This window comes from Bos mutus, chromosome 27 (genome assembly GCF_027580195.1).
Source record: "Bos mutus isolate GX-2022 chromosome 27, NWIPB_WYAK_1.1, whole genome shotgun sequence".
Taxonomy (NCBI): Eukaryota; Metazoa; Chordata; class Mammalia; order Artiodactyla; family Bovidae; genus Bos; species Bos mutus.
In genome coordinates, this window is record NC_091643.1 from 27,037,649 (window position 1) to 27,046,879 (window position 9,231).

General features: G+C 35.6%; 1 non-coding gene across 1 annotated transcript; it reads right to left on the minus strand.

Moving 5' to 3' along the window:
• Positions 1-8,643: 8,643 nt before the first annotated feature.
• Positions 8,644-8,716, minus strand: TRNAC-GCA (transfer RNA cysteine (anticodon GCA)). Its single transcript has one exon. It is a non-coding gene; the product is annotated as a tRNA-Cys (tRNA).
• Positions 8,717-9,231: the final 515 nt, after the last annotated feature.

A 9,231-nucleotide genomic window follows, 5' to 3' on the forward strand; every position in this document is an offset into this window, starting at 1 on the left:
AGAGTTGACACTGAACAATTCAAAGCTACATGCAAATAAAAATTATAGAGCAGGAGGAAAAGTGAAAGGGTTAGTCAGTCAGTTGTGTCCTTCTCTTTACGATCCCATGGACTATAGCCCGCCAGGCTCCTTTCCCAATGGAATCCTCCAGGCAAGGATATTGGAGTGGGTAGCCATTCCTTTATCCAAGGACTCTTTCCAACCCAGGGATCAAGCTCAGGTCTCCTACATTGTAGGTGGATTCTTTAGCATCTGAGCTACCAGGGAAGCCCAAAGGAGAAGGGGAAACCATTATAAAACAGGACACGTCACTGAGCAGAAGAAAGACAGGAGTGAAAAGGGCTAGTTGTGTGGTTCTGGGTCGGGTGATGAGATTGCACCTTGCCCTCGGAGCTCCAAGGGAGTCCCTTTCTCTTGAGACGGTTGACTGCTCTCTTCTTTGTTTCTAAATGTTCCTGTTCAGAATTTCTATCTTGTTCTTTAGGGCTAGGATTTCTCTCATTACATATATTTTCCCAAATCTGCTTTTCTAACTGTGCAATTTGTTCATGTTAATATATTTTAAAGTATTAAGTAAAATGATCAAACAAATTAGAAGGTAAATGAGGAAGTATGAGAAGTACACACTTGGAAAACAAAATGTATTTCTAGGTAGAATGTGTTTGATGATGTAGCAAAACTTGCTATTTTTTTGTTTATATATTGTTATATATATATATATATATATATTTAATTAATATCCTACCATGGAGTTTTACTATTTGTGGGATGATTTTGGCAGATACTGTAAAAATTACTGGCTTATTAGATATATAATTTAATGAAATTTAATATTTAAAACTTTGGAAACTTTGAATACATTTTTTTATTCCCAAGTTCTTTAGCAAAGATTGCTGCTATCATTGTTGCTAAGTCGTGTCCCACTCTTTGTGACCCTATGTACTGCAGCATGCCAGGCTCTTCTGTCCTTCAGTACCTCAGTAGAGCAAGCATAAAAATTCCTACATATAAAAAATAATTGTAGTGAGCTGACAGAATTCATCTCAACGTTATTGAACTCTAAATGACACTTTCATAGTTTGAGGCCAAGGTCAGTTTATTTAATATAATTATTCATTGACTTTGAACATACCTGATGGAAAATTCTATTTTAATTTGTCTCATGAACTGAGTTTAATACTATTATTTGCTACATTAAGGGACAGCTAACACCAAATAGCCAAATAGCATCAATAGCCAAATCTTATACCAGACCTTTTCTCAGTGTAGTTTTATTTACAGACATGATTTTATCTCTAATAGTTTCTTTTTCTTCTTCTTTAAAAAGACTCTGAATGTTCTTTTATTATAATAGTGCTGAAGTAATAGAAACTTGAATGTTGTTAGATCATGCAATAAAAAACAGAGTTTCAACAATCTTTCTGAGAAAATATAAACTGCCTTCAGTTTAGGATTGAAGGCAATTTGAGGGATAATACACATGGAGGAAACACCATGTAAAACCTCCTTGCTGTTAATATTAGTGTATGTTAGCTCTGCGTACTGCTCCAGCTGTGTTTGCAGCTGTTCATGCCAAATCTGAGAGCCCAGAAACCATCACAAATGAACATCACTTGTCAGAAAGGAAAATGATGATACCAGTGAGGTCTGAAAAAGAAGAATAAAGAAGTCAAAGAGAACTGGTAGAATCAGGACATATACGTGTGAAAACTGGGGATTACTTAAAATGCTCATTTGGAAATAGGAAAATATGGTCATATTCCCCTTTGCTATTATTTTAAAGAAAAATGTTGAGAAGCAAAGTTCTTTTTCCTCACTATTAAAATTAATTGACAAATGCCACAGCTGATTTCAGAAACAGTTAACACTCAGGGAAATGAAAAGCAAATCCTTTACATTTCTTTATCCCATGGTTTTTAGTGACACAAGTCAAAGGATCCCATAAATTAATCTTTTCCTTGCAATTTTTCACATTTAGGTCCTCTCAGAAGTCAAAGTAACTCTAATGAGAAAATGAGCTTGAATATCAAAATTTTCTAGCGATGCTGCTATGTTAGTACTTACGTTGTCAAAAAAAAAAAAAAAGAGTATTTCAGGTGTTGAAATAGTTAATAGTAGGAAACAATGTCATTTGTGCCCGAGTCACTGTAACAACATATGAATAATTAAATATTCCAATAAATGTTCAACTATGGCTCACTTGTGTTTTATGAGGCACAGTGACATTTTTAAGAATATTCAGGCCTGAAATAGTAAAACCCATGACAGAAGTAAATATTGTGATTACTGTTGCACATAAACATAATATTAGGTTTTTTAGGGTTTTGTGGTCCTGTAGTTAATATCTATTGATACAAAGGATTACAAATACGGATTGTCAGAAGGCAATAGATAGGCTTATTTCTCTTATTAAGCACTGAATTTATAAACATGAAAATGTTAAAGCAATCTTTAACAGCAGCATGAAGAGTAAATATATATGTTTACGTAATAGGATTTATTTAGTCTCCAAACTGGGACTTGGAGTAGGCTAATTAAAATATAATAGCTAAACTTCTCAATAACGTTTCTTTTTCTCTCAGGTGATTTATTTGTTTTACTTTTTCAATGTGGAAATCTCATTTTAACATGATATACTTTAGGAATATCAAGTGTATTCCTATGATCATAAATTCAAAGAGACTGGTAGAGTATAAAATCACTCTATTGTAACTACATTTTAGGATGTTGCAGGCTTAAGAACACATGATGGATTTGCTGTCTGTGCTCTGATAAAATGGTATTTAGGGTGTGCAGGCTTTAATGTTCTATTAAAGGCAGTAATTGGTGCTCTGTCACTTTAACTCATCCCCTGACGCATATTGGACTTCCCTGGTAGCTCAGATGGTAAAGAATCCACCTGCAATGCAGGAGACCTCATTCAATACCTGGGTTGGGAAGATCCCCTGCAGAAGGAAATGGCAACCCACTCCAGTGTTCTTGCCGGCATCATATTAAAATCATCTTACTTAGTATTTATCTTATTACAATACCTTTCTTACATTTATTAAGAAAATTGAAAATTAGCTTGTGATTGTGTTCACCCTTCATGGAAATCAAAGGTCTTCCTGAAAAAGCTTTATGTTTGTGCTGAGAATTGCCCCTTTTCCAAAGATGATATGCTGGTTAGACTCCAAAGGGAAGGATAGACAGAAGTTATATAGAAAATATTTTGACAACTATCAGATAGATGTGATCATCTTTTAAACTCTAGGACTAGGAACAATAAAATACCTTCTCCAGTACTGAATAGATTTATTTTGGATAAATTATTTTTTCTGCATTAAGGGATGAGTTTAATCATATAAGAAACAATTGATTATAAACTAATATATAAGGAAATTAAGAAAAAATGGGTTGAATTAAAGAAAACTATGTAATGTTTTTATGTTAAAAATGACACATTGACTTAGAGGAAAAAGATGAGGGAGTGGATTGAAACTTACTCTTCAAAATAATAGGCATTAGATTCTTGAGATTAAAAAGAGAAGAAAAGTATTAAGTGTTGAATTTAAAATTCTAAACAGCATAGTCTCTCTGTCTCCTTTTTTTTTTTTTTACTACAGATCATTGATAATGGAGATTCCCCAAAACAATCTTACAAAATCGTTAAAAATCCCTTTTCTTGTTTCTTAAAACATGTAAAGAAGACAATGAATAAAATCAATGTTTCTTACTACTGAAGGGCTGACAATACCATGCAACACAGAACATGTATTTTTCTCACAAGTTTATGTTTTCTATTTTTTGTAAGCAGGCTTCATTCACTGGGATACTAAAGGCTTCCAGTCTTGCTAGAATTGTAAGATGATTTGTCTTCATGAAAATTTGTTTTGTCTTTTTTTACATTTTTAAATGCAAAAAAATCTCTGGTAGTGGTTATATCTCACACCAGTCAAAAAGTAGAGAACACAATAAAAGTTTCATGTGTTCATTAAAGTTTTACAGGCACTGCAATGCCTGGAAAAATAGTTGTTGCTATAATCCCCTGCAGTAGTTCTGGTTGGGCGGTATCTTATTCATTACTGGATGAAGGATTGGGGAGGAGGATTAAAAAGGGACAAAGAAGATTCCACAGACAACCACTGATAGGTTATTTGGACTGTATTCAAGGTTCTCATAGCTTCCTGTGCTGCCATGTGTAACTTGACAAACACTATCTGGGAGCAAATAGGGTTGTGGGAACTTAAGCCACAGCTTAAAGATCATAGGGGGTTATTCAGTGGAAACTCTATAAGAGGACACAGTATTTTGCTAATTTCAAAATCAAGGTTTAACATTCATAAAGACTATCCTTCCTAATTTAACTTTTAAAAATAATTTCTCTTGGGTTAAATTTATTTAATTCTTTGTGATTTGTGAATGTCCCTTAGTATATGCTATATCTGGTAACTTTGACCAAGATTTTCAGTTCAGTTCAGTCGCTCAGTCATGTCCGACTCTTTGCGACCCCATGGACTGCAGCATGCCAGGCTTCCCTGTCCATCACCAACTCCCAGAACTTACTCAAACTCATGTCCTTTGAGTCGGTGATGCTTTTGGTGTCGTTTATTTTTAATAGTGTGTGTGTGTGTGTGTGTGTGAGCTCAGTCGTGTCTGACTCTTTGCAATTCCATGGACTGTAGCCCACCAGGCTCCTCTGTCCATGGAGTTTTCCCAGCGATGATACTGGAGTGGGTTGCCATTTCCTTCTCCATTTAATAGCACAGACATAAGCATAAACTGTATGGAAAAAAGTTTGTATTTAACTAAATTTAAAGGCTTACCACTGAATACATATTTTTGAATGGCAGTAATAAATCATTAAGGGAAGAAAGGAATGAACAACTAGTGAAATCACATATTACTGTAGAAAGCTGAGAAATGTTCAGGTAACTCAATAATGCTAATATTAATAAGAAATTAAGAAATTTTTAGAAAACATTTGCTAATTAAGAATAATGAAAGACCAGCAGTAAATAAAATACCTAAACAATATAAGAAGTTAATAATGTGACGAGATGCTAAATATTTTTGCATTCTCTTTCACAAGTAGATAGAGCCTCCCTTAGACTACTTAATTCATTTTGAATCTTCTTTTCTTACTTTCAGCTTTTAGCAAGAAGTGGTAAATGGGACGGTATATTGCATAGCTGCTTACTAAGTCTGCTACTGTCTTAATTGGCTCTCTTAAATTTCTCAGGTCTAATTTATTTCTCCAGTCTTATGGAGTAACTAACTCCTGCAGAATTATCAACTCTTTCCATGAAGATTCTTTTGAATGACTTTGAACTCTTTCTTATGCTAAAGGTTCCCTCCGCCCCCTCTCCTCCGTAATTACTCAGGCTTGTGAAGTTTCCATGCAGGTGGCAAGAACAGTATTGAAGGCCTTGGCACTTCCTGGTTCCTTTAGATCTTTCAAGCATCTTCATGTCCTCAGATAGTTTCTCTAACTACTCTGTGATCACGCCTTTTCATCCATTATCTTTATGGAACATGACTTCTTATTTCAAAGCAAGAATTCTTTCAGACTATCTGGATGTAGAAAATAAATTGAGAAATAGATTCTCCCACTATTCCATTCCTCTTGTCACAGTGAGGTGGTTAGCAGTTATGTATTATTTTTATCCATACATGATTGGATTTTTTCCATTCAAAACCATTTATTGAGCAGTTATATTCCAAGTACTGTATTCATTTCTTGGGCTATAAAATCTAGTAATACATAGTCTATACTGTCCAGAGGATTACAATGTAATATTAAGAATAAATATGAAAAAATGCAATAAATCTAGTAGATAAAAAAATGTAGCAAGCCTAATATTGACAGGCCTCAAGACTAGAATGTGTAATTGTCTTTATATGTATATATATTTGATTTTTTGAACTAAATGTAGTCTCTATTTAGAGTATCCCTGTTCATCTAATGACAAACCACAGTCTCCATCAGTTTCAACATTTTTAGTAATTTTAGCTGTAATACTTTCTCAATTCCCACTTAAATATCAGTGCTTGAATTTTCTCTTCATTACTATGACTGCCTCTGTAAGCCCTGAAGTCAAGGACATCTCCTTTAATTGTGTGATACTTAACCACTGTCTGTTAAAAAGTGGAGATATCTGACCAAAGCAGCAAGGGGGCCCCAGGCATACTGCTAGCAAAGGAAGATCACACTCTGCAGAAATCAGACAGTGGTTAATAGGGTTCCCCCACCACACGGAGATTTGGCACTGTTTTGAAGGTGGGGGATGCTAAAGACACTGGTTTATTTTCACAAGTTTGCTGAGTTTCCACAAGGAGACCAAACACAAGTCACCTACTGTACAATATTCTGATGCAGACTCCACTCCATCTTTCTCTCCTAAAGAGAGCAGGTGTGTGCATGTCCTCCAGGCTCACACCCAGTCCTGTTTCACTGCCTTTGTTTTGACGGGAAATCCTGTAGATTTCTCAAGAACAAAGTTGTTATTCAGTAGCTCAGTCATGTCTGACTCTTTGCGACCCCATGAACAGCAGCACACCAGGCTTCCCTGTCCTTCAGTATCTCCCAAAGTTTGCTCGAACTCATGTTCTTTGAGTCGGTGATGCCATCCAACCATCTCATCCTCTGTCACCTCCTTCTCCTCATGTAATGAAGCCTGTTTCTTCTTCTATGCTCTTTCCAATTCCATATAGTGCAGCAGTTATTGATATCGTTGTAGTTTCCTAATTATCAAAAATATTTTGAAAAACACACAGGCAACCAGCATAAAACAAATTTTCACTTTTAAAGTTATGCAGTTCCATCAAGTCTCATAAAAAAATTACTTTGGATGTCTAGGAGAAACATCACACATAATGAGACAAGGGAACTAAAGACATAAAGAATAATATTGGAATAAATCAGGTCATTGAACAAATAGGAGCTCCATCATGTCTGGGTCCCTCCCATTCTCCATGATTTCCATGTTATCTATAATCTTGGGGTCTCCTTAAGGTCATTGCATCTAGATGATGTCTTGTTTCTGGTCATCATCAGTGACTCTGGATGGCTTTTACTGACCTATAACTAGTTCTATCTGGTTCTGATCCCATTTGCTTCTCAAATATCCATAATCATCTTTATTGACTTCTACCAAATTTCCCATTTTCACTTTATCTCTGACATGTGGTATATAAAGTTTTCCACTACGATGTCCCTGGTTACATTTAGCAGATTTCTGCATAGTTTCTAACCTTTTTCTGTCAGTAAATTTTTGACATTCCTATAGTGTAAATAGCTTCATGTACTTTCTTTTATTTTTCCTCAGCCACAGGAAACCCAGTGGACCTGCTTCTTAGGATCTGACAACCTACTTATCTCCTTTCATTTACTGCTCCCATAAATATCAGCTGATAGAGAAATGAGTCACTCTCATTTTTTTTTGGAATCTCCATATTCAACTAGAAATGTTGAGTTAATGTTAATCTTACAATCTCTCCATTTCTTTTTATTTCCAAAAACAATACCTTAGAAGATCACAGGTTATTATTCCTTCTTGAGAGAGTTATAGCAATAACAAAATCTCCAGATCTCCTTTTCATTTCCCCAACTTGTCCATCTAAAAAGAGTTGGGAAACCTTCTCTGTGAAGATGTGTGTGCTAAGTCACTTATGTTCTGTAGCCCACCAGGCTCCTCTGTCCATGGGATTCTCCAGACAAGAAGACTGGAGTGGGTTGCCCTGCCCTCCTCCAGGTGATCTTCCCAACCCAGGGATTGAACCCACTCTGTTACGTCTCCTGCATTGGCAGGCTGGTTCTTTACCACTAATGCCACCTGGGAAGCCCCTATGGAGATGAAAGATATGAAAAATCTATGCAAGAATATTGGGGTTGGGATCCAGCACCTGAGCATGGGAGTTCATTCATTGTTAAAGGATTAAAGAGAGATAGAGAAAGTTGCTAAGGAGGTGGGAGAGTTGATGATAGGAAAATGTGAATGCTATTGATTAATTTTCTTTTCTAACTGAAATAATAATAATAAAGATTATCAGCCAAGGATGCAAAGAGGGAGCACATATTTAGAAGTTTGAAGACAAAAGAAAGTCAGAACTGAATGTCTTAGAAAGAGGGATGACCAGTGGACTATGGAAATGTGCTGTGATTACCATGAAGTATTGAGGACTCACTTGAGGGTATGTTTGTGAACTTAAATATGAGACTAATCAGCATGGTCTTTTTTTTTTCCCCCAAAGTCGTGTTCATTTCATTCAGGTTATATAGAATTATAAACAGAGTAGATAGGGTGAGTTTTTTTCCAGAGAAGTATATGTAAGGAAGAGAAGGTTAAGACAGTTGAAGGTAGAGACAAAGAAGTAATTATAATTATGGATTATGGAATCTAAATTAAGTGCATGGTAGAATTTGAAAAGGTCATGAGATAAAAATTTTGGAAATCTAAAGGAGGGGTTAGATCATAGATTTTTTTGGGGGGGGAGATTGAATATCCAAGAGATAATTATATCTCCAAAAGAGAGTTGGTATAAAGTTACAGTTGTGTCCGACTCTTTGCAACCCCATGGACTGTAGCCTATCAGGCTCCTCCGTCCATGGGATTTTCCAGGCAAGAGTGCTGGAGTGGATTGCCATTTCCTTCTCCAGGGGATCTTCCTGACCCAGGAATTGAACCTGGGTCTCCTGCATTGCAGGCAGACGCTTTACCATCTGAGCCACCAGGGAAGCCCCCATAAAGTTACAGAGGAAGTTATGACAAGATTCAGTGTTACTATTGTATAAATATGGTGGAGATGTAGGGAAATGGACATTGAAGACATTTCTGGATTTCTGGAATATATGCACATTTTTGTACTTCTGGATCATGCTTCTATTCTAGTCTATCATGTTTAAACATGTAAAGTAATTTATACAACTTAAATCAGAGTGTCGGTTATCTTTAGAATGCTTTATGTGGTTTATTTTTGACCAGAAATAATAGTTTTTGTATAAATACTACTCTGAAATAGTCTAGCCAAAAAGAATGTCATCAGTTACTTTAAAGTGAAAGAGGAAGGGGAGAAAAGAAGATAATGTATTGCAGACTTATTGTGCCAAGATATATTCTAGAGTAATATTCAAACATCCAATTTGATCCACACAGTAACTTTTCACTAGAGGCTGATATAGACATACCATAAGCAGTTGTTTCAAAATAAGTCTTAATATGATAATGTTCAAGATGAAAAGTGTGAAGACTA